Source organism: Callithrix jacchus, chromosome 10 (assembly GCF_049354715.1).
Source record: "Callithrix jacchus isolate 240 chromosome 10, calJac240_pri, whole genome shotgun sequence".
NCBI lineage: Eukaryota > Metazoa > Chordata > Mammalia > Primates > Cebidae > Callithrix > Callithrix jacchus.
Window position 1 is genome coordinate 4,254,081 of NC_133511.1, and position 24,657 is coordinate 4,278,737.

The 24,657-nt window shown below is 41.1% G+C and overlaps 2 long non-coding RNA genes across 8 annotated transcripts in view; one reads left to right on the forward strand and one right to left on the reverse strand.

Annotated features, from left to right (window-relative positions):
- Positions 1 to 585: 585 nt before the first annotated feature.
- Positions 586 to 16,140, reverse strand: LOC103795996 (uncharacterized). 2 transcript variants are annotated; one of them, XR_013522980.1, is made up of 4 exons: positions 15,923 to 16,140; positions 11,335 to 11,755; positions 8,202 to 8,341; positions 586 to 917 (listed from the first exon to the last, which is right to left on the reverse strand). It is a non-coding gene; the product is annotated as an uncharacterized LOC103795996 (long non-coding RNA). The 2 variants fall into 2 exon arrangements; XR_623663.5 differs by having other exon boundaries at positions 590 to 863.
- LOC108593700 (uncharacterized) overlaps positions 16,141 to 24,657 on the forward strand; it is a 493,787-nt gene continuing 485,270 nt past the window's right edge. For all 6 annotated transcript variants that reach the window (XR_013522982.1, XR_013522981.1, XR_013522983.1 and 3 more), the window contains exon 1: positions 16,141 to 16,402. This is a non-coding gene — a long non-coding RNA (uncharacterized LOC108593700). The remainder of the gene's footprint in view (positions 16,403 to 24,657) is intronic.

Below are 24,657 nucleotides of genomic sequence, written 5' to 3' on the forward strand. Positions count from 1 at the left end.
TCTGAGCCACTAACTTTACCTTTTGGGCTCACTTCTATTTATGAAAAAAAAAAAATCTGTATTTTTTTTTCCATAAATAGAATAGCTTCATTGTCATATACATTTTTGTATTAAAGAAAAATTTTATTTTTTTTTTTCCATCTATATGACCCATTTTCAAAGACTTTCTCTAGTAGGAAAACTACATTTAGGAAATAGTTTTTAATTAATTTTCCATTTTCTAATTAATCATAACATATATAGTATATATGAATATGTATTACATATACCCTGTCAATCAGAACTTACTGGGATGAAATAATTGGTGACATGCAAGACATTTGCATAAGTACACACATGGCAGTTTGTTTTGCTGTCTTCCTCCCCTTCACCCCCATTTGGCATTTCTCCCTGCACATGTACCCCAAAACCTAAAATGCAATTAAAAAAAAAAAGAAATATGGCACATGGCATATTCATAAAAATACAATGCAGATATTTAAATCATGTTTTAAAGAACATTTAATGATATTATATAATGTTCATAATCTTACGTTAAGTAAAAAGCAGAATACAAAGGTTCACATGCTGTTTAATATGATTTTTAATAATCTACCTATCTGTGCATTTAAAAATTCTGAAATTAAATTAAGCAGTGGTTGTTTCTGGGAAAAAAAAAAAAGAAATAATTGGTGACAACACTTGGAAATTTTATCTCAGCTTGAAATAAAGAAAGCTGGCCTTTTATTTAGTCTGGGTGAAGGACAAGGAGTATAGCAAATGTTGAGTGGATCACAGGCCTATTTCCATTTGACTTTCACAGTCTTGGAGTCATCATCTCTGCTTGGTTTCTGTTGAACCAGATGATCTCTCCCAGGACCAGCCTATGAATCCATGAATTTTAATAGAAATCAGCAAACTGTACTTTGAGATAAAAACTGGAAATAGAGCACGAGGACAGAGGGTAAGTGGGAGATATTAGAGAAAGAATTCTAAAATCTGAAAAATGTTCTCCTCTGTAGTGTAAAATTGCAAGCAGTTCCATATTCACGGAGTATTTTCAACACAAACATTCCTGTCATGGTGAATAAAAGTTCCCTAACAAATAATTTTCTATATACATTCTTGTTTTAGTCTATGGGATTTAAAATTTCTTATTAAAAATGCTCACCAAAGAATTTCATTTTTTAAAAGAAAGAGTTAAAAAAAATCAGAGGAACAAAACAGAAAACAGAATGGAAAAACTATCTACCTCATCTAATAATACACAAACAATGGTCTCAGAAGAGGAGAGAGCTTCCAAATCATGCTGCCTCAGCTCTCATTCATTCATTCATTTATTAAATACATACTGATGCATTACTATCTTTAGCAAATAATTTTATAGGTGGAAGGAACTTGCCTTGTCTCAGATTAGACATTGGACTATAGACTTTTGACTTAATGCTGAAGTGAGTTAAGACTCTGGGGGATTGCTAGGAAGAGATGATTAGTTTTAAAATATGAGAGACTCTGGGGGATTGCTAGGAAGAGATGATTAGTTTTAAAATGTGAGGATGTGAGCTTTTGGAGGGGCCAGAGGTGGAATGATGCTTGGTTGTGTCCCCACCCAAATCTCATCTTGAATTGTAAGTCGCACAATTCCCACCTGTCATGAGAGGAATCTGTTGGGAGGTGACTGAATTATGAGGGCAGATCTTTCCTGAACTGTTCTCATGAGTATCTCTATTATCACTTTTATTCTACTTACTGTTTTTAAAATTTGTTCTTTTCATAGCTTCTTAAAGTAGAAACTTAGATGATTTATATTAAACCTTTTACATAATTATTTTTTCTAAAATAAGCATTGTACTAAATAGTTTACTAGGACTACCTACCCTAACAAAGTTTCACAAGCAGGTATCTTAAAGAGTAGAAGAAACTTTTTGTCTCACAACTGGTTCTGGAGGCTAGAATTTTGAGGTCTGTCAGGGTGAGTTTTCTCTGAGGGATTTAAGTTAAAATCTATTCTATGTCTTCCTCCTAGCATCTAGTAGTTTGCTGGCAATCTATAGCATTATTTAGATTACAGTAGTATCACACTAATGTCTGTCTTCATGTTAACATGGCATTCTTCCTATGAGTGTGCCTGTGCCCAAATTTCCACTTTTTATTATAAAGATACCAGTTATAGTAAACAAGAACCCAGCCTACTCCAATATGATCTCATATTAACTAATTACATCTGCAGTAATTAGGTCACATTTTTCAAATAAGGTCACATCCTGAGTGCTGAGGTTATTACATGAACATGTGCATCTGTGGGAGAAGCAACTCAACTCATGGCAAGCATAATGCTACAAATTCCCTTCTAAGCACTGCCATTGCTGCAAATGATCTGGATATGTTGTACACTCATTATTCTTCAATTTAAAATATTGTTCTAATTTCCGTCATCTATTTTAAAATAACCCTTGGATTTTTAAAGGCTTGAATTTAATTCTTTAAACTCAAGTGTAAATAATTTAAAATTTTAAAGACTTAAGTTTTAAAACTCAATTTTAAAGTTGACGCCTTTTAAAATCCATGGGTTAATTTAAAGATCACAATGCAAATTAGAACAATATTTCAAATTGGATAACAATGTTTATTATTTAAAGTTATCTTAGATATATTACCTTTTATTAAATGTATTTATATTATACAACACATTATTTTTGGTTTATTTTTAATGGCTTTATTGAGGTCCAATTAACATATGATACAATGCACATAATAGAAATGTCTAATTTGGTTAAGTTTTAAAAATGTACACAGCTGTAAGTCTTCACTAGAATAAAAACAGTGAAAATGTGCATCAATTTCAAAAGTAGTGTCTCCTCTTGAATCACTAGGCAAATAGTAATATATTTTCTGTAATTTTAGATACTTTGCATTTTTTAGAATTTTATGTAAATGTTAATATACAGAATGTATTATTTTTTGATCTGGCTTTTCTCACTCAGTGTAATTATTTTGAGATTCAACCATATAGTAGCATGAACAGTAGATTTCCTTTATTCCCAAATAGTATTCCAATGTATGGTTATACCACAATTTATTTATGCATTCACCTGTGGATATACAATTGGGTTGTTTCCAGCATTTGGTTATGACAAATAAAGCTGTTATAAAAGTATGTCCACAAGTCTTTGAGTGGACATATGCTTTCTTTTATTTTGAATAACTATTTTGAAGTGGAATGGCTAGAACATATGGTACATGAAATCAATATGCTAGATGTGCGTTAAAGTTGATAAAAAAAAATGCCAAATGGTTTTCTGAGTGGTTGTACAATTTAATATTTGGATATTCCACACCCTTGCTGACACTTGGTATGCGGAGTCTTTTCAATTTAGCCTCTCAGGATGATGGTTATATTGTGGTATATTAGCATATGGCTTAAATTTATATTTCCCAAATGATGGTGAGAATCTCTTCTTTTGTTTATTCTCTGTCTATCTAGACTTTTTGGTGAAGCACTTGTTCACATTTTCTGCTCATTTTGTGAGGGAGGGAGTTTAGCCCCTGCATGAGTCTGCTGTTTTTTTTTTTTTTAATAGGCTTTATTTTTTAGAGCAATTTTAGATTCACAGCAAATGTATGCAGTTCCAATATATTATCTGCCCCACACATGCACAGCCTCCTCCATTATCCACAACCTCCATCGGAGTAGTACGTTTGTTACAATTGATGAGATTACATTGACACATCATAATTACTCAAAGTCCATAGTTGACATTAGGGTTCACTCTTGGTGTTGTATATTATGTGGGGTTGTACAAACTTATGATATGTATCCACCATCATAGAATCATACAGAGTAGTTGCCCTGCTACAAAAATCCTTTGTGCTCTGCCTATTCATCCCTCCCTTCCTGTAATTTTTAGCAAACACTTATTTTTTAAAAAGTGATTTTAAAATTAAAGTTTTAATTGAGAAATTTTAACTGTATACATTTATGAGCTACAATGTGATGTTTTGATAAATGTATGCAATGTGGAATAATTAAGTCAAGTTAATTAACATATCCACCACCTTGCTTACATATAATTTTCTGATGAGACACCTGAAATTTACTCTGTTATTTTGAAATATATAGTACATTGCTATTGCTGTAACTACCCTGCTATGGATAGATCTCAAAACATATTTATTCTGTAAATCTGAAAGTTTGTATCCTTTGACCAACTCCTTATGTCCTCCCTTCCCCCCCATCATCCTCTAGTAACCATTATTCTGCTCTCTACATCTGGTGGTTCAACTCTTTTAGAGTCTACATTTAAGTGAAATCATGAGGTATTTGTCTTTCTGTGCTTGGCTTATTTCCTTTACCATAATGTTCACCAGGCTCATCCATGTTGTTTCAAAGGAAAGGATTTCATTCTTTCTCCAAGGTTGAAAAGGTTTCCATTGTGTGTGTATATATATCACATTTTAAAATAATTTCATCTGTTACAAACATTTAGGTTGATTCCGTATGTTGGCTCTTGTGAGTAATGCTACAATATGGTTCTAGATCCTTAAGGAATTGACACAGTGTCTTCTACAATGGGTGAACTAATTTACACTCCCACAAGCAGTGTAAAAGTGTTCCTATATATTAAGTAGAGTCTGTAACATAAATTTTTGAAACAGAAAGCATCAACCCCAGATAGGTTCACCATTCAATACTACCAACTATTTAAGAAAGAACTTGTGCTAATTCTCTACAATCTCAGAAATTTGAAGCAAAAGGGATAATTCCTAGTCATATGAGAAATACGTCCTCATTGTATGCAGCCAGCATTTCCCTAATACCAAAACCAGGCAAAGATATTACAAGAAAAGGAAACTGCAAACTAATATCCCTCATAACATAGATGTAAAACCCTTCAACAAAATACTAGCAAGTGAAATCAAACAATCTATGCAAAGAATTACATATGATGACCAAATTGGAATTATCTCAGTTATACAAGACTAGTTCAATGCCAGAAAATCAATTACATAATCCATCACATCAATGACTCACAAGAAAAATTGCATGATCATTTCAAAGCAACTGAGAAAATACAATACCCTTCATGACAAAAAAAAAAAAACAAAACTCTTAGCAAACTAGAAATAAAAGGGAATTGCTTCAGCTTGATAAAGAATAGCTTAAAAAACCTACAGCAAAAATTATACATGATGATGAGAAATTTCAAACTTTCCCACTGAAGTTAGGAATAAGGAAAATATGTCTCCTCCCACTAATGCTCTTCAACTTTATTCTAGAAGGCCTATCTAATACGAAAAGACAAGAAAGAGGAATAAAAGGTATATATATTGAGGAGAAAGAAATAATACTTTGTTCACAGATAACATGATCATTTATGAAGAAAATAGGAAAGAATCATCAACAACCAAAAAACTCCTGTAACTAATAATTGATTATAGCAATTTTGCAGGATGGAAGGTTAATACACAAAAGCCAATTGCTTTCTCGTACAGCAGAGGTGAACAAGTGGAATTTGAAATAAAAATTATGTTAACATTTACATTAATTCCACCAATAATGAAATACTTGAGTATAAATCTAACAAAATTTGTTTCATATCTATACGAGGAAAACTACTAAACATTAAGGAAAGAAATCAAATAAGTAAATTAACATAAAGCTATTCCATGTAATAGAAAGAAAACCTCAATATTGTCAAAGTATTAGTTCTTATCAACTTTATCTATATTTTAAATGAGACTCCAATTAAAATTTCAGCAAGTCATTATAATTCATGGATTTTGACAAACTAATTCTAAAGTTCATGGAGAGACAAAAGACTGACAGTAGCTAGCACAATATTGAAGTAGAATAAAGTTGGAGATGACACTACACAACTTCATGTGTAATTATCATGAATACTATAGCCATTATGAAAAATGATATGAAGGCTCTTCAAAAAACTAAAAGTGAACTAGCATATGATCCAGCAATCTCACTTCTGAGTGTATGTCCACAGGAACTGAAATCACAAACCCAAAGGGATATCTGTACTCCCATGTTGTATCTGGGATACAAGTGCAGAATGTGCAGGTTTACTACACAGGTACATATGTGCCATGGTGGTTTGCTGTACCCATCAACCCATCATCTACGTTAGGTGTTTCTCCTAATACTATCCCTCCCTTAACCTCCCACTCACTGACAGGCCTTGGTGTGTGATGTTCCCCTCCCTGTGTCCATGTGTTCTCATTGTTCAACTCCCACTTATGAGTGAGAACATGCAGTGTTTGGTTTTCTGTTCTTGTGTTAGTTTGCTGAGAATGATAGTTTCCAGCTTCATCCATGTCCCTGCAAAGAACATGAACTCATCTTGTTTTATGACTGCATAGTATCTCACAGTGTATATGTGCCACATTTACTTTATCCAGTCTATCACTGATGGGCATTTGGGTTGGTTCCAAGTCTCTGCTGTTGTGAACAGTGCTGTAATAAACATACATGTGCATGTGTCTTTCTAGTACAATGATTTATAATCCTTTGAGTATATATACAAAGTAATAGGATTGCTGGATCAAATGGTATTTCTGGTTTTAGATCCTTGAGGAGTCTGTCTTCCACAATGGTTGAACTAATTTATACTTCTAACAACAGTGTAAAAGCGTTTCTCCACATCCTCTCTCTCCTCTGCTGTTTCCTGACATTTTAATGATTGCTATTCTAACTGGCATGAGATGTATCTCACTGTGGCTTTGATTTGTGTTTCTCTAATGACCAGTGATGATGAGCTTCATTCCATATGTTTGTTGGCTGCATAAATGAGAAGTGTCTGTTCACATTCTTTGCCCACTTTTTGATGCGGTTGTTTGCTCTTTTAAATTGTAAATTTGTTTAAGTTTCTTGTGAACTCTGGATATTAGCCCTTTGTTAGATGGATAGATTGCAAAATTTTTCTCTCATTCTCTAGGATGCCTGTTTACTCTGATGATAAGTTTCTTTTGCTGTGCAGAAGCTTTTTAGTTTAATTAGATCCCATGTGTCAATTTTGGCTGTAAAACAAGTTTTAAAGCAATCAAATTGTTCACAATTTATGTCTTCAACCACTTTCCCTGACTTATCTTACACTTCCAGTCCTTTTAATTTCTTATTTTTTTATCCTTCCTATTGACTCTTTTAACTTATCACTTTTATAAACGTGACTTTTATTCCCCATTTCTTCTAAATCAAGATGTACCCTCTGGCTATGTTGCCAACAGCTACCCAAAAAATATTTTGTTTGCTTGAGCGATTTCTGCAGATTCACATAGGTGACACCCTGTTCTGGTTTGAGCCTAGATAATAACAGATGAACACAGTAATTTTAGAAAGAATTGTCTAGTTAGTTATTGTCTTTGAAAGATATTTGTCTTTGTTGCCTTTCTTTTTTAGATAAAGCTTTGTCATGGTAAGGGATAATAAGCAGTATAACTTGGCAATAAACATAAGAACTAACTAATAATTAAACTCAGTTATATGGTTTGTGGGGAAAGGAAAAAAAGAGGAAAGAGGTCAGCTGGAATTAGTCCTAGGTTGGTCTTGGCAGTGATTGCTTGGATTTGAAAACTACAGAGTTGCTAGAACATTCAATGGCCTTTAAAATTCGTGGATGTACAGGGAATCAATGTTAGATCAGTATTTTCTGTGTCACTATCTGGGAAAATATGGGTTTAATTGGACTGCTATTAAGAGTTTGCGCTTAGCCTACAGTGACCAGCATGACGTGGTCTGGTATAGTTAATCTATTTTGAGAGTCAGGGTACACTTTGTAAGTTTACTCCCCCATTCCCCACAACCCAGATGCTGGCATTGTCTGTTCCATTTTATGCATATGCAAGAATTACGCCACTGTATTCCAGGTGTTGCATAATGCAGTTTAATTCCAAAGCTCAGAAGGAAATGAAGTATAACCAAATTCAAAATCTTAGGAAAATGTCTTCATGATTAATAATATTAATTTTCTAAAAGCAATTCAAAATTTTATTTCCAGCACCAGACGTTTATTGAATGGATGAATGAATGCAATTTTAAAAAGGTTATGAGACAAGAGATAGGAATTGATTATGTGCATAATCTTTTATCCTTGTAGACATAATTAACAGATGATATACCCCTGAAATCAACCATGTAAGAAATAATGTAAAATTAAGACACTTTGGATAGCTGCTCATGTGAGAGGGTTGAAGGTACATTGAAAATGACTTACCTCTTTGTTACAGATCTGATGGAGTAAAGGAGAGGGCAGGAGATGCAGGTTATGTAGTTCCTGGCCATTTCCCTGGTAGTTCTATTATGAGTTGTGAACTTTGGGGAAGTAATGGTCCTTCATAGTCTCAGTTCCTTCATCTGAAAAATGGGAAAATTATTGTTAAAGAAAATGATTAACTGTAAATCCTAGGAATATCATAGCGACCTATAAAACATTCAGCTTCTCCTTCCCTTTTTACTCATTGAAATAATATATTAAAATAATATTCTTGTGAATAAATGTTATTTACTAATTCCTCTACTTAAATGCAGATAGTCATACAAAAAGCTCAACTCTTGAGGACAAATAGAAAAGAGAGAAATGGAGAAACAGGAAGCAGAGAGAGAAGAAGAGAGCTGTATGGATACGTAAAGCTTCTTCCCACATCTCATGCCCAAATTTCAATCTAGGTAGAAATACAAAGTGTTAGAGAGGTAATGTAGGTTAGATTGTCCTTTAACTTAATAAGCTATTATTTGCTAATCATCTACCAAGTACTAGGCACTAATGATACATGAAGAAACTGGAAATGAATCATCTCTGTCCTCACAAAGCTTATAGAGTGGTTCCTGAAGATTTAGGTTAAAAAGGAGAGGAGCGTTGGCCACAGAGACCTATAACCAGAACCCCTAACTTAATTAAAAGGGGCGTTGTGGAAACCTGTGTAAAAGGGGTATTTGAGACCTAAGCATAAGTAGAATTTGCTACGTCATAGGGTAGGCTGAGAAGCAGTATTGCAATAGGGTACTCAGAGGAGTAATCATTCTCTGCAAAGGCAATGGGAAAGGAGAAAGCTTAGTTTGCATGGGGACTGAAGCAAAGCTGGCAGGAACAAGACCGAGTCTGCAAAGGAGGCTTAAGGTGAGGCTGCAGAAAGTTCAGGGCTAAATAATATGGAGTCTTATCTGTTAGGTTAAATATTTTGGACTTTAGGATCATTATGAAGCCACTGAAAGGTTTGAATCAGAGGAAGGCAACTGATTTCTCTTTTAAGACAATATTTTTCACTGTAGCAGGAGCAATGGGTTTGAAGAGGAAAAGAGTGCTTATTCAGAAATAAACTAGAAAATGGTGGATTCTTGCAAGGTAGAGATAGATGATGGTGGTTTCATTCACGTGAGGCAGTGGAGATTAATATACAACATTTTACCTTGCAGGCTAACCCTGCTTCGAAAGCTCTCCCAACCTCCTCTGCCCACTTTCTTACCGAGAGAAGTTTTATGCATCCTTTAAATTTAAACTCTAGTTCTAACAATATTATTTCTCTTCAAAAGGAAAAGTTAGTGGCTTACTACTAGAGCATCTGGCAAATGTATCCTTTAAGGTTGTGGTTTCCAGCCCTTGGCTACACATTAAAATCATCTGGGAAACTTTAAAACAGTTCCAATGTTTGTCTTCCACCCCAGGCAGACTCTGAGGAGTAGGAACAGAGCAAGAATATTATTTAGAAGCTCCGGAGGTGGTTCTGATTTATTCAGGAATGGGAACCAGAACTAAAAGCATTTGCCATACTAGCATTTTTGGTTGTTGTCCTCTCTACTATGCTGTAAGCTCATTGTGGGCAGGACTGTTGATTTCTTTTACTTCCTGAGGGCTTACAACCACAATGATACATATTTATACACTGCTATGTATTTAAATAAATAAAACCTGCTAATTCATTACTTTTAGCCACCTGGGGCTTTGCTGTCCGTAAAGTTGAATGGGAATAATTCTGGAAGACTATGAGGAATCTGCACTAATAACTTGAGTCACAAAGATAAAAACAGACATTTAAAATTATATCAGAAATAATAGTGTAAGAAGTGTGTAACTGTTGCCAAATTGTAAATGCTGTTTATGGCAAAATGTCCTGATTTGTGTTCTGCCCAAGGACGTTTCCCTGAGCTATAGTGAGAGAAAAACTTTGTAAGCAACATTTATATTCCAATAAATGCACATTGTTCTAAAGTACACCAACTAATTGGCTACTTTGACCTCAAGGTCTACTCTATTCCCGGCATAGAGGTAGTCTCTAGACTAATGGGAATTGAAAAATGTACAGACCAATTTCCCTTTCCTATTCCCACTTCATCTACTTTTAGGGGACAGGCAGAGCCTGATTTCTCTGCAACCCTTATTATATTACTGGTTTTGGAATGACATTGCAGCTTGCCTATTACCACAATTCATGGGAACGGTTTCCGCTGGCTTGTAATATAGCACCTGTTCAGTTTTTAAAGAAGCCATTTGATCCCATCATAAAGTGACTATCCAATTTAACATGAAGCAGAATCAGCCGAAATGAAGGCCAGGACAAGGCCTGGAGGGACCCTTTCGATCCTGACTATAAAACTCTGGCCCCATAGGGAAGTGTCTGAACATCTGCACAGATTGGTACTGAATTCAATCAGCACTGTCATTTTTGTTCTTAACACAGTGTATGCTCTCAGAAAAGGATATATCTATTATGGAAAGAATAAAAGGACCAAATCGGGAACCTTAGCTATACCAGCCTTGCTGTGTAGGAGGGCAGATCTGGGCAGGGACTCCTACAATGAGGGCTGAGTTTTCACCAAGGCAAAGCTGTACTGTATCCAATGGAAGATGAAGCCTCTGGCCAAGGAGTTAGGGAGAACTCAAAGGTGAAGATGAAATAGGTTAGAGAGGGGTTGGGGGGTTACAGAGCTGGGACCAAATCCAAAGCAGAGTCTGAGACAGGACAGGCAAGGGAGCGGGAAGCCTGAAAGCAGAGCCTTGACAAATACCCTAAGGTACACATCACTAGGGAGGGTAAACCTCCAGCAGGTGCTTTCCCCTGCAATTGCAAACAAGAAGAATAATCTTTCCCATATTTCTAAAACAATTTTATGAACCTTTCGGGTCTCATATCTGAATTTTTTCACCCAGTTAACATTGCTAATTAGAAGCTTAGATACAAATGTCTGGTCCACCTCTGTGGGACTTCATGGCCTGACATTTGTGCACTAATCTCACTCTTGGTTTCTATGGTCGTTTTCTATCATCATGTAACAAATTATTACATTTAGTGGCTTAGAATGACACACATTGTTTCATAGTTTCTGTGGTTCTAAGTCTAGACACGGCTTACCTGCTTCTGCTGCTCAGGATCTCGAGAGCTGTAATGAAGCTGCCAGCTGGGCTGCATTATCATCTGGAGGCTTTCCTAGGGACTAATCCACTTCCAAGCTCATTCAGGTTGTCAGCAAGATTTATTCCCTGGGGTTGTAGGACTGAGGTCCTTAACTTCTATAGGCCACCTGGAGTTCCTTTGCCACAAGGTTCTCTACGTAGACAGTTCACACAACATGGTTGTTTGCTATTTCAGTCTCTCTCTCTCTCTTTTAAGGAATCACCTGAGTAGGTCAGGCTTGTCTAATTTCCTCAAGTTAAATCAGCTGGTTAGGAGCTTTGAGTCTATAAGATAAAAAATCCCTTCAGAGCAGCACCTTCCACGTTACTCTGCCACACATGGGAGGAGGTATGTACTCCAGGGGCTGGGAATCTTGGAGCTGTAAGGATGGAGAGGCAGACCTAGGGTCAGGTTTAGCAAATTTGTTTCCACCTACCAGGCTGGCTGCCTCACCACAGGCAGCGAACGCAGCAGCCTGGCTTACAGACTATGGAGGTTATACAGGGAGTTTGCAGGTAGCCAGGGACTAGTCTAAGAAAAACTGCATCTTGGTTCTCAGTTGCTGACATTCTGCTTAATTGAGTCACCATCCTGGGTTCTAGAGCCGGGTGTAACCACATCCTGGAACCCAGGTGCTCTGTTTAGAAGGCTTGGGGCTGTTTTTGTTATTAGCTCAGCTTAGCAGGGGAGAAGAGGGAGGGGATTTATGGGCTTGCCTTGCTGTGACCCTAACATTCCAGCCTTTTGTCAGACATAAAAAACAAAGGGGAAAGGCATGCTGTTCCTTTCTAGCTGCTTCCTGCTGAGTAAAGACACTGGTCAGGTTGAGGCTGGCAGTCCTGGAACACTATCATGTCCTCTGTTGTGCGGCGGGTAAAAGCTTGTAATGAATTCTGCAAAAACTGGGTGAAAAGGTGTAAGAGACAAGGGCCAAAAACTTAGAGGAGGAGGAGAATTACAGCAGGGCCAAGGAGGAAGTAGCCAAGGGGCCCAGGAGCTGAGAGACCGACCGGACCAGGAGGGCCAGATAGAAGAGTTGTTTTTTTTTTCTGGGTTTGGTCTTTGAGCCTTTTGGTACCATTTTGTACCAACCTGGATTTATTGAGATAGAAAGAGCATTGTTTATTTAAAAAGAGGCACAGACTTTATTTTTTCCAGCAGTGAGTAGGTCTATGACTCTGTAGTTTTTGCAGGCTGACTGCTGTTAAAGAGTCTAGTTGGTTTTGGAGGTGAGGGATAGAGTTTACTATTTTATTTATTTATTTATTTATTTTCTTTTAGTGATGACTGGAAGTTTTGGGAGAGGGATTTGAAATTTGATAATGAGGTTTTTAGGCTTCCTGCTTCTAACTTGACACTAGTTGTGACTTTAAGGGAATAAACTGTATTGTTATTGTGTGTGTGTGTGGGAGGGCGTGTAGTGTAGCAGGGACAGGGAGTTTCTGGTTTGGAGAGACAAGGTTAACGTTGGGGGTAAGGTAGATGAGGGTGCAAGTGACTGTCCAGTTGGTAGAAGTAGGCTGGGGCCCAGCAGAGGAGGAAGATGCGTGTAGTAAACAGACAAGGGGATTGAGAATAGGTGGTGGAGTGTGTAGGTTCCTTGTTTGGAGGGACTTGGTCCAGCTTTAGCACCTAGAGTGAGGAGGAGAGAGAGACCCCTTTGAGAGCTCCTGTCTGAGGAAGGGGTTTCCATGTTTGAGAGGCAGGAGAGGAGGTAATGTGGAGGGGCTGGGTAAAAAGGCAGTTAGCTCTGGGGAAACTTAATAATTTACTTGGAGTGAGGTATGGCAAGAGAAATGGGAGATGGTGTGAGTTAAGCCAAAGGTGGAGGGGGGGGGAATGGTGCCTACGTGTATGTGTCCCTTGGAAGAAGTCACACATAAGAGGGCTTGGCCAAGTTTTGTGGTGTGGAGGGTTATAGGCAGTAAATGTGGAGAGAAGTTTGGTAGATTTGTTAGTGAGGGCCATGGAATAGTTTCTGGTGAGGGTGAGGGCTTCGTCTGCAAAGGCAGAGCTGTTTTGGACAGCGCGTGAGAAGCGAATGGGAATATGGTCTCAGGGCTGAGAAATTGGGATAGCTGAGTACGCAGTAAGGGAAAGGGAAAAACAGATCCAGCAACGGGAAGCAAGTGTAGAGTTGGAGCACAAGAACAAGGACTGCGTGAGATTGATTGTCTGAGACTTGCAGAAGTGAGAAGGCACTTTGAGAGAGCAGAGGCAGTGCGGCTGACCATTAAGAGTTAGGAAGCTGAGGAAGAATTGGGGTCTGTTTCTGGGGGAAGGAGTTGATAGGGGTTGTATGGAGAGGTGGCCTCTTTTAAAGGGTTTATGAGGGCTGATAGTTCTATGGATAGTCAACACTTCCTTGCAGATGAGCAAGGAATAGGTGAGGTAAGACCTTAATTTTCATGTGGGAATGGGGAGAGGAAAGGACTTCTCATGTTTGGTATGTTACAGGGAGAGGCTGCTTTTTTTCTAGCTGATGTGTAGGGATGGGGGACTCCCTTGAGAGGAAGTAACGGAGCATATGTGACAGTTTGAGGTTATGCTTTTTAGGGTGGTAAATAGGTGGGGGGAATAGAAGTAAGGGTGAAGGAGAAGGTACAGGGGTGTGCACCAATAAGAGACGTTAACATTTCCTCGGCTCTTCTCAGGGGGATCCCGCGGCTTCTACGGATTTAGAAGATAATATAGAGATAATGCCAAGTGAATTCATAAGATTGGGTAAGATATTTAAATTCTTTGATGTTTAAGTGTCTGGATTGAAGGAGAGGGACCCGAAGTGCTTTTGGATTTGGGAGAGATTGGACAGAGAGTAGGGGACGTGAAGGCGGACAAGGCCTTCCACCGCCACCATTGCTGAATGGGAGTAAGGTTGCTGGAGCTGGCTGTGGGGATGCCGTGTCCAGGAGCGGGTGTGGGGTGGAGATGGGGGGGCCGGAGTTGGAAGCAGGGGAGGGGTGCTGGGGTAGTGGATGCTGGAGGGGGAGGGATGGAGGGGAGGAAGCAGGGGTGGGGTGCTGGATACCGGAGGGGGAGGGGTGAGGGGAGGAAGCAGGGGTGGGGTGCTGGGGTGGTGGATACCGGAGGGGGAGGGGTGAGGGGAGGAAGCAGGGGTGGGGTGCTGGGGTGGTGGATGCTGGAGGGGGAGAGTTGGAGGGGAGGAAGCAGGGGTGGGGTGCTGGGGTGGTGGATGCCGGAGGGGGAGGGGTGGAGGGGAGGAAGCAGGGGTGGGGTGCTGGGGTGGTGGATACCGGAGGGGGAGGGGTGAGGGGAGGAAGCAGGGGTGGGGTGCTGGGGTGGTGGATGCCGGAGGGGGAGAGTTTGAGGGGAGGAAGCAGGGGTGGGGTGCTGGGGTGGTGGATGCAGAAGGGGGAGGGGTGGAGGGGAGGAAGCAGGGGTGGGGTGCTGGGGTGGTGGATACCGGAGGGGGAGGGGTGGAGGGGAGGAAGCAGGGGTGGGGTGCTGGGGTGGTGGATACCGGAAGGGGAGGGGTGGAGAGGAGGAAGCAGGGGTGGGGTGCTGGGGTGGTGAATACTGAAGGGGGAGGGGTGGAGGAGAGGAAGTAGGAGTGGGGTGCTGGGGTGGTGGGGGAGGGGTGGAGGGGAGGAAGCAGGGGTGGGGTGCTGGGGTGGTGGGGGAGGGGTGGAGGGGAGGAAGCAGGGGTGGGGTGCTGGGGTGGTGGATACCGGAGGGGGAGGGGTGGAGAGGAGGAAGCAGGGGTGGGGTGCTGGGGTGGTGAATACTGAAGGGGGAGGGGTGGAGGAGAGGAAGTAGGAGTGGGGTGCTGGGGTGGTGGATACTGAAGGGGGAGGGGTGGAGGGGAGGAAGCAGGGGTGGGGTGCTGGGGTGGTGGGGGAGGGGTGGAGGGGAGGAAGCAGGGGTGGGGTGCTGGGGTGGTGGGGGAGGGGTGGAGGGGAGGAAGCAGGGGTGTAGTGCTGGGGTGGTGGGGGAGGGGTGAGGGGAGGAAGCAGGGGTGGGGTGCTGGGGTGGTGGACACCGGAGGGGGAGGGGTGGAGGGGAGGAAGCAGGGGTGGGGTGCTGGGGTGGTGGACACCGGAGGGGGAGGGGTGAGGGGAGGAAGCAGGGGTGGGGTGCTGGGGTGGTGGGGGAGGGGTGGAGGGGAGGAAGCAGGGGTGGGGTGCTGGGGTGGTGGATATCGGAGGGGGAGGGGTGAGGGGAGGAAGCAGGGGTGGGTGCTGGGGTGGTGAATACTGAAGGGGGAGGGGTGAGGGGAGGAAGCAGGGGTGGGGTGCTGGGGTGGTGGGGGAGGGGTGAGGGGAGGAGGCAGGGGTGGGGTGCGGGGGTGGTGGACAGCAGAGGGGGAGGGGTGGAGGAGGTTCAGATGTCGTGGCGGAGGCTCCGGGATGGCGGGAAGTCAGTGGGTCCGAGGAGGCACCGTGTGCCGGGGCTGAGGGAGGGACTGAGCTGGGTTGTGAGGGGTCGGGGAGGATTCGAGGATTTGGAAAGCGGAGCAGGACTGACAGGCGGGGCAGGTGCAGAGGGTAAAGAATGCCGAAAACACCGGGGAACCTCAGCTGTTTACCATTGCGGTGGCAGAAACCGTTAAGGTCCTGGAGAATGCTGAATTCAAGTGCCATTTAAGGCGGCCGAGAGCCATGATCCTGTTTATACTGGGGCCAGGCCGTGTTAATCTTGTGGGCCCGACCTCAGACCGGAACCCAGGGGTGTCCAGACTCGGGAGGAGACGTCATACGGGTGGTTTTTGACGTGACGCACCGCCGGCGCCCGCGGTAAAAGGCCGGAAGAGGAGGGGCTGACGGGAAGGAAGAGGAGGGGCTGACGGGAAGGAAGACGGGAGACAGCGCCCTCTGCCCTGTTTCCTTTCCCTAAGAGAGCGACTTTGGAACAGTCACTGTCAAACTAGACGTCCCCCAGACCGCAGGCCTGAGGCCGCTGGGCCCGGAACAGTGTCCTCGACCCAGTGCTGGGACTTTCAGACCGAAACGGACTGACGGTCGAGGAACCCGGACGGAGGCAGTTCTCCATCCAGCTTACCGGCCAGGTGATTATTCGGATATAGATAACCACGGTTGGCAACGGAGGCCTGGGGTTTCCCTCCTGGGTCTAGAAAGGGGTTCGGGATTGCGGGGCGGAGGGGGACGGCCTAGCCACGGCAGCAGCGGGAGAGAGAGAAAAAGCGGCCAGCACCTACTCCCGTCCCAGGTTTTGGGATTCAAATGTGATACTGACCCACAGGATGGAGAGGCTGACCCACGTGTCGGGTTTAGCCAGTTTATTTCAACCTGCTGGCTGCGCCCCCACAGGCAGTGAAGGCAGCAGCCTGGCTTACAGACTACGGGGGTTCTGTAGGAGGCTTGCAGGTAGCCGGGTGCTGTCCTAAGAAAAACGGCAGCAGCCTGGCTTACAGACTATGGGGTTCTGTAGGAGGCTTGCAGGTAGCCGGGTGCTGTCCTAAGGAAACCTGCAGCAGCCTGGCTTACAGACTACGGGGGTTCTGTAGGAGGTTTGCAGGTAGCCGGGTGCTGTCCTAAGAAAAACGGCAGCAGCCTGGCTTACAGACTACGGGGCTTCTATAGGAGGTTTGCAGGTAGCCGGGTGCTGTCCTAAGAAAAACGGCAGCAGCCTGGCTTACAGACTACGGGGGTTCTGTAGGAGGCTTGCAGGTAGCCGGGTGCTGTCCTAAGAAAAACGGCAGCAGCCTGGCTTACAGACTATGGGGTTCTGTAGGAGGCTTGCAGGTAGCCGGGTGCTGTCCTAAGGAAACCTGCAGCAGCCTGGCTTACAGACTACGGGGGTTCTGTAGGAGGTTTGCAGGTAGCCGGGTGCTGTCCTAAGAAAAACGGCAGCAGCCTGGCTTACAGACTACGGGGCTTCTATAGGAGGTTTGCAGGTAGCCGGGTGCTGTCCTAAGAAAAACGGCAGCAGCCTGGCTTACAGACTACGGGGGTTCTGTAGGAGGCTTGCGGGTAGCCGGGTGCTGTCCTAAGGAAACCTGCAGCAGCCTGGCTTACAGACTACGGGGGTTCTGTAGGAGGCTTGCAGGTAGCCGGGTGCTGTCCTAAGAAAAACTGCATCTTGGTTCTCAGGTGCTGACATTCTGCTTAATTGGGTCGACATCCTGGGTTCTAGAGCCGGGTGCAACCACATCCTGGAACCCAGGTGCCCTGTTTACAAGGCTGGCGGCTGTGTTTGTTACTAGCTCAGCTTAGCAGGGGAGAAGAGGGAGGGGGTTTATGGGCTTGCCTTGCTGTGACCCTGACAGGAGCCACTGTGAAATTCTTCCTACTATATTTCCATGTTAAATTCAAAATTCTTAATTGACCTTTGCTTCATTGTTTAAATTATTTTCAATGTTTATCTTACTACCTTGTGTGTATCTTTTATTTTTTCCACCCCACCCCGCCCGTTGCGTGCATCCTTTAAAACTGCCTCAATTCTATTTAGGAACAGGAAAGATTGTAGGTAAATATATGTAGTAGAAACAGAAACTGAATTTCAACTTTGGGAATATCTGAAACTATACAGTTTCAAAAAAGGTCAAAAGAGAAAATATGAAACATTTGATGTCAAGGAACTTGAAATTTCACAGACAGAAAAAATGTATGCACAGTTACGTGAAACTATGACAGCACAAAAATAGATGCATATGGCAAGTTTTGGAGAGTATCGTTCTTTTTGAAAGAATTACAAAAGCTTTAATGTAAGAGGTGAAATTCAAATTGGACCTGAATGGGTGGGTAGGGTGTGTGTGTGTGTGTGTGTGTGTGTGTGTATGTATATATGTATATCTTCATATCTATCTTTATGTAAAGACAAGGGAAACACTATCCTAGAACAAGGGAAAAGCCCAGGTAAATTCACATTGAAGAGAAAGTCTGCAAAGTATAAGGCAAAACTTTATTTTAACTTGGGTCTCTCACAGGCCTGTGTAGAAGAAACGGAATAAAGATAGATCCAGATAAGGATTGACACAAATTGGTAGAATAAGGAGTTCACTTACTAAGTTTTAAATAATATGAGTTATTGAAAGTTTCTCGAAATGGACAGGACAAGTGTAGGTGGTGGGCGGTATGTATATTGCAAGTGAGAGAGCCTAGAGGCATGAAGGCTAATGGGCATCCGCAGCAATCATCACCAGGTGTTCTGGTTACTATTGTTGCATAACATATTATCCCAAAACGCAGTGACTCAAAACAATCATTTTGTTATCTCTCATTGTTTATGTGAATCAGGAATGTGAAAAGGCTTGGTGGGGTGGTTCTCAGTAGGATCTACTCCGATTGCTGCCAGAAGGTTGTGGGAACTGAACTGCAGGGAGCAGGAGCAGCTGGGTCTCTCTCTCCTCCTCTCTCTCTCTCTTCCTTTCTCCTTATGACCTCAGATATTCAGCGTATAGCCTATCTCTACAGGGTAGATTGGGCATCCTCATGCAATGACAGCTTCAGAGCAGTTGAATGTCTACATGGTGGCCTAGGGCTCCAGAAAGAGGGTTTTAGTGAGTAAAATGGAATCTCCGTCATTCTTTCTGTTCTAGCTTCAGATATTATCTAGCGTAACTTTTCCTGCATTCTGTTGATTACAAATGAATCCCAAACCTTTCCAGATTCAAGAGGCAAATGAGACTCTAGGAATGTGGCGAAATTATGACAGAACGTAGGGAATGAAAGATGACATGGCTGCCATCTTCAGACAATGCAATCTGCTACCAGAGGGAAGTCCGGTTTGACAGTGAAATGTGAAATCCTTATCAAAGAATACATGCATATTTAACTAACAAACGTAGAAATGTCATGATAACATCCATTTTTAAGGAGCTCACTATCTTCATGAACATAACACATAGTCATTGGTTTGCTTGCATTCCCAAGACCTCCAGTACAATGAGGCATACACAGGTTTCTCTGGCTAGGACTTAAAACAGTGTTAACTGAATACAAATATGAATGAATACATTCTCTTACACATAGACTATCTAGATGCAAATATCTAGAAAAAGGTTTGAGAGCAAGATTCTAAAATTTAGGAGAGAAATCAGGATTAGAAATCTAGCTTGGCAAAGCATTCTCACAAAGTATCTTTGAACTTGCACAAGATGAGTAATTCTCCTGTCTGGGGAATGTTTAAATTAAGTTATCTGCATGAATGCGGTTTAATAGTCATTTTTGTCTAGTTATTAGGATTCTCTCTGCTCCAATTGATTAATTAATTAATTTTTTTCTGTCAAGAGTCGCTGTGATTCTCTAAGAGGCTACACTGATGTCTAGTGAGAGGTCTAACTCAGGCTCTAGCCAGGTCCTCATCATTCAGTCACCCTTCGAGGACAGAGAGGTAGCCATCACATTGCTGGCACTATACAAAGTAGGTTTTCGAAAAGAGCAAGCTTTATCCCAAACCCTAACCGTGATAGATATTGCCTGTGTGACCTTGGCCTAGTTATTTAATCTTTCTGAGGTTTGTTCTCATCTGTAAAATTGAGAAAAAAATACCTAGCAGAATTGTATGAGATTGTGAATATTAAATGTAGCACTATAATTGGTACATAGAAGCTAATCAATAACAGTGCAATATTCTGGCATAGTCTGACTGTTAGGATGAGAGGGGAAAAACCGCAAAATGGTTAATCTGAATATTTGGGCCATTGCAACAGTGATAGCTTGGCAACTATGAGTTAATTCCTGAATTGTGAAGCCTTGCCAAGAGTACAAATATATTTTCCAGATTTTACACTCACATATTAGATTTCATACCTGTGTGTAGCTACTACCCAAGTGAAATATTAAGTGATTTAAAGAAAATTAGGTGAGCATTTTACTTGACTGAAGTTAATGCAGATCTGCAAAATAATTGATGTAATCATTGGTTATATAATTATTTTGGTTCCTCAAAATTAAAGTAGAAATTTTTGAAGAGCTTCCTTTGGGTTTAGCTCATCTTTAATTCCTCATGATAAATGTTCTCTTGTAATCTGATGCTGAGAGGGACTTAGGAAGCTCTTTGCATCCATTTAAAAATAAAATGTTACTGTTTTCTTGCTATGCCTTGAGTCCCTTGATTAACATGAAGTGCTTTCACTGGTATAAATTTGTTTTCCAGGCAGCTTTCATAAAACATCAATTCTTAGAAGATTTACATTAAAAAAGTTACATAGTGCGTTCTGTCCCTAAGCAAACTCAGAATATTAATTTGAAGTCCTAGGCTTTCATTTACTTCAAGTTCTTGAAGTATTTAATCTTTAAAAAGTTACGCTTCCTATTGTTCTAAGACTCTAATTTACTGGGATACAAAATTGTAAGCAATAATGTTTTCTTGTGCTAAACAGACTCACAAAATGAATTGAGGAGTGACATACTGCCTTCTAATTATGCCTGAATAATGCCACAAATGGTATTACCCTGAGGCATATTTCTTCTGGTTTGCTGGTCCAGGCACTGCTTTATTCCTTTTTTTTTCTGTTCTTACTTTCCCACCTCCTCGAAGCTAGATTCATTGCAAGTTTCATTGACCACTCAGACCAAGCTTATTTACAGCCTGACTCCATTTAGAAGCAACCTGACCCCGTCCTACCTTTGTCTTATTGAGGCATGGAATAAAATATTCAGCCTGAAAAATAAAAACAAAATTACAAGCTTACAAAGCTGATAGAAACTACAAACAATACAACTCAAGTCTAATGAAATTATTGTTATGCTAGTTAACTACGTGACAAGGAATTTTTTTTGGTATATTATTTGGCTTTATATTTTTTGAATGACTATTCACAATAATACTGTGATACAGTTTCTGTAGAGAATAGATAATTCAGTCTTTCCTTTTCCATAATTGATTGAAATGTGTTGTTTATGAATCATTTAGAAACATTTTTTTCTTCATGGATTATTAGTAATATACGTTATTTAGGATGATTGTCAAGCTTTAAAAACCTTTATTCGGGTATAGTCTCTGGCCATTTATCTTTGTGTCAGAGTTTCAGGTACACTGGCTGCAGATGATAAGAATATTTCAGGAAGCCAAACCTGCATGCGGCTATGAACAACTTTAAGGTAGTGACTGCAAACCCCATATCCTCTCACTAAATCCCAATCAAATGTATCCCTAATTTAACTTCCTTTAGGCAGGCTTAAAAATGACTCACAGTTACTCTAAAGCCATTGGCTATGAATGGCTTATAAAGGGGAAGGGGCATTACAGAGAGACAGTGGTCGCGTCTGCAAAGAACATCTTATTCTGGCAAGTTTCAGGAAACAACATGACAGTGTGAATTGAAAGAAAAGTCGTGAAAGTGAGGGTTCCTGAAGCACAAGCTCACTTAGCTTCACAGTAAAAGTCCCCCTGTTCCCACCTTTTAGCTTTGACCTGGTAACTACCGATCCCTGCAAAACTAGAACTCTTCCCAGAGGCTCGAAACAGAGCCTGGTGCCTGGGTACCGATTTTATTTTTGTCATTCCTGCTGCTTAGCCTAACTAGTCCCATATCTCAGCCAGCTGCTCTGGGGTCTCACCTCGTAAACACAGATTGCCAAAGCTGCATAATGAAATAGCAGTCAAACTGACACATAGCAGCAGCTCCCTTGATGTCTCCTTTCCTCATTCTTGTTACGTTGTACTTAATTTGTAACTCCTACCTGTGTCTGTATGATCACTCGGTTTGTCATCTGGAGGCTGTGCCAGCTTTCCAGGTTGGTTTTGGTCCCTTGTTAATCCCATGTTGTCAACACACTTTAAGTTTGAGACTAACAGTTGGAAAACTGTTGGATTAAAATTAATTTTTAGTGTTTTCCAAGCTAAATGACATAATTCTCTCCACACATGATCAAAGGGTATAATATTAGAAGCACACATACTAAGTTGTTGCAAAAGTAATTGCAGTTTTGCCATTATTTTTCACCAATTTACCATATTAGTAAATTAGTCTGTAGAAAATCACACAGATTATAGCCAGCATCCTACTTCCTGTAACTGCTGCCCTCGCAGACAGCATCAATCAACCATAGCTTTTCTCCCCAGTCATGCTAAATGCAGGTTTAGAAGTGTGGCTTTCAGCTGGGTACGGTAGCTCACACATGTAATCCCAGCACTTTAGGAGGCTGAGGTGGGCAGACCACAAGGTCAAGAGATTGAGACTATCCTGGCCAACATGGTGAAACCCCATCTTTACTGAAAAATCCAAAAACGAGCTGGGTGTGGTGGTGCGATGTGGTGGTGTGCTGTAGTCCCAGCTACTTGGACGTAGGAGAATCACTTGAACCTGGGAGGTGGAGGTTGCAGTGAGCCAAGGTCACACCACTGCACTCCAGCCTGACGACAGAGCAAAACTCTGTCTCAAGAAAAAAAAATGTGTGGCTTCTTCAATTATATGCTTACTAATACCTTGATGATAATAGTTTATATTCTAGGGAATCTTTGAACAGTTTAAATAATTTTATCTTAATAATTTCATTTTATAGTATGCATCTTTATCAGTATTATGTAAAAGTTAATATTAATTTGAGCTTTTACTATGTGTTCAATTAGGAAGCTGATGTTTTCAGAAGCTGCAATAGTAAAAGACATACAGTTAGTAACCCATTCTCTATAATCTGGCATATAAATCAGGATTCTTAGCCAGGTCTTACTCCAGACTCAGTATATATATGAGGCTTTTCTTCTCTCAGTGCATATCTTCTTCCCCTCCTCCTCCTCTTCCCAGATTGCTTAGGAGAAATCACTCAATATCTCTACCTTTCCGCATCTGTCCATTCTCTCTCTCTCTCTCTCGTCTATCAGTCAATCTATCATCTATCTAATCTATATATCTATCTAGGTAACTAGCTATCTATATGTCTATCTAATCTGTCTGTCATCCATCCATCCCCCTCCCTCCCTCCCAACCAAGTAATTTTCATTCTCATTTTGTGGTAATTATATTCTATAAACTTGCAAACATTGATTTAGTGAATATCAAACTATTGGTCCTAGGGGAAATACAATATTAGGGCCCTGCAAGCCTCTAGTCATAACATGTCCATCAAATAATATATAATTTTATGTGTGTTTATGTTTAGAGGCACTTTATTATATATAGATTCATTAACATTTAACTCATGATCAGCAGCGCTAGAACTCATTCCTGATGGAGTTTATCTCACACATGTATTTTATTTTATTTATCTTTTTTTGAGGCAGAGTCTCACTCTGTCACCCAGGCTGGAGTGCAGTGGTGTGCGTGGCTCACTGCAGCTTCTGCCTCTGGGGTTGAAGTGATTCTCTTGCCCACCTCTCAAGTAGCTGGGCCACAGGCATGTGCTACCATGCCCAGCTAATTTTTTTGTATTTTTAGTAGAGATAGGGTTTCACTATATTGCCCAGACTGGTCTTGAACTCCTGACCCTAGGTGATCCGCCTGTCTCGGCCTCCCAAAATACTGGGATTACAAACGTGAGCCACCATGTCCAGCCAGAAGTATTTCTTAGTTCAGAATAGGCTGCACAAATCTCTCTCTTGTCTTAAGTTTCTAAAGTGTTACTTAGCTTTTTTCATCGGGTCATTAACATGATACTTGATTAGTAATTTCTCTTTTGTGTTGGTTTTTCTCAGCTTCATCCTCTCCATCCCCGTCATCTGCATTATCTCAGCTTCATCCTCTCCATCCCCGTCATCTGCATTACTGGCTTTAACAGATACTAAAACTTCTCTGTGTTTCACATTCATTACACCACTGAATTTTTAAAACACTTTTTCTTCGAAGTGGGTTGAAGTGATATTTAAAATATTTAACAACTTAAACATCATGAGCACTGACCATGGTGAATGAATGCTGGCAGTAAACAACTGTTATAATGATAATGATGGGTACCAGAGGAATATCTGTCAGAAGGTCATGACAATTAGCATTTTAATTTTGTAGATATGTTCCTTGAAAAAAAATCCAGAGTGCATAGTCTGACAGAAGAATGTGAAAATAGAGAGATAAATGAGTAAAGCATGTTTCGCATTCTTACGGAGAATGTACGCTAGTTGAGAGGACGTAAATAACAACTAGGTCCCTTATTTTTTCTTATTTCCAGAACTTGTTATAATGATGTCTGAATATTAATGAACAGTCTTCTTGATTGTTTGTAGTAATGATAATGATGACATTGTTAGGCAGGTTAGAAGGCAGCCAGTTTCCATCTTAATAAGTGTTTTAAAAATGCACATCTGACCTTGATACCTGCTGTACAACTGTACAAATAAAAAAAGAGCAGTAAAGAGAAAGACCCAGTGGGGCAACTTGTTTTCTGTTTAGGTGGCTGCAATCTCTGATGAATTAGCAAAAAG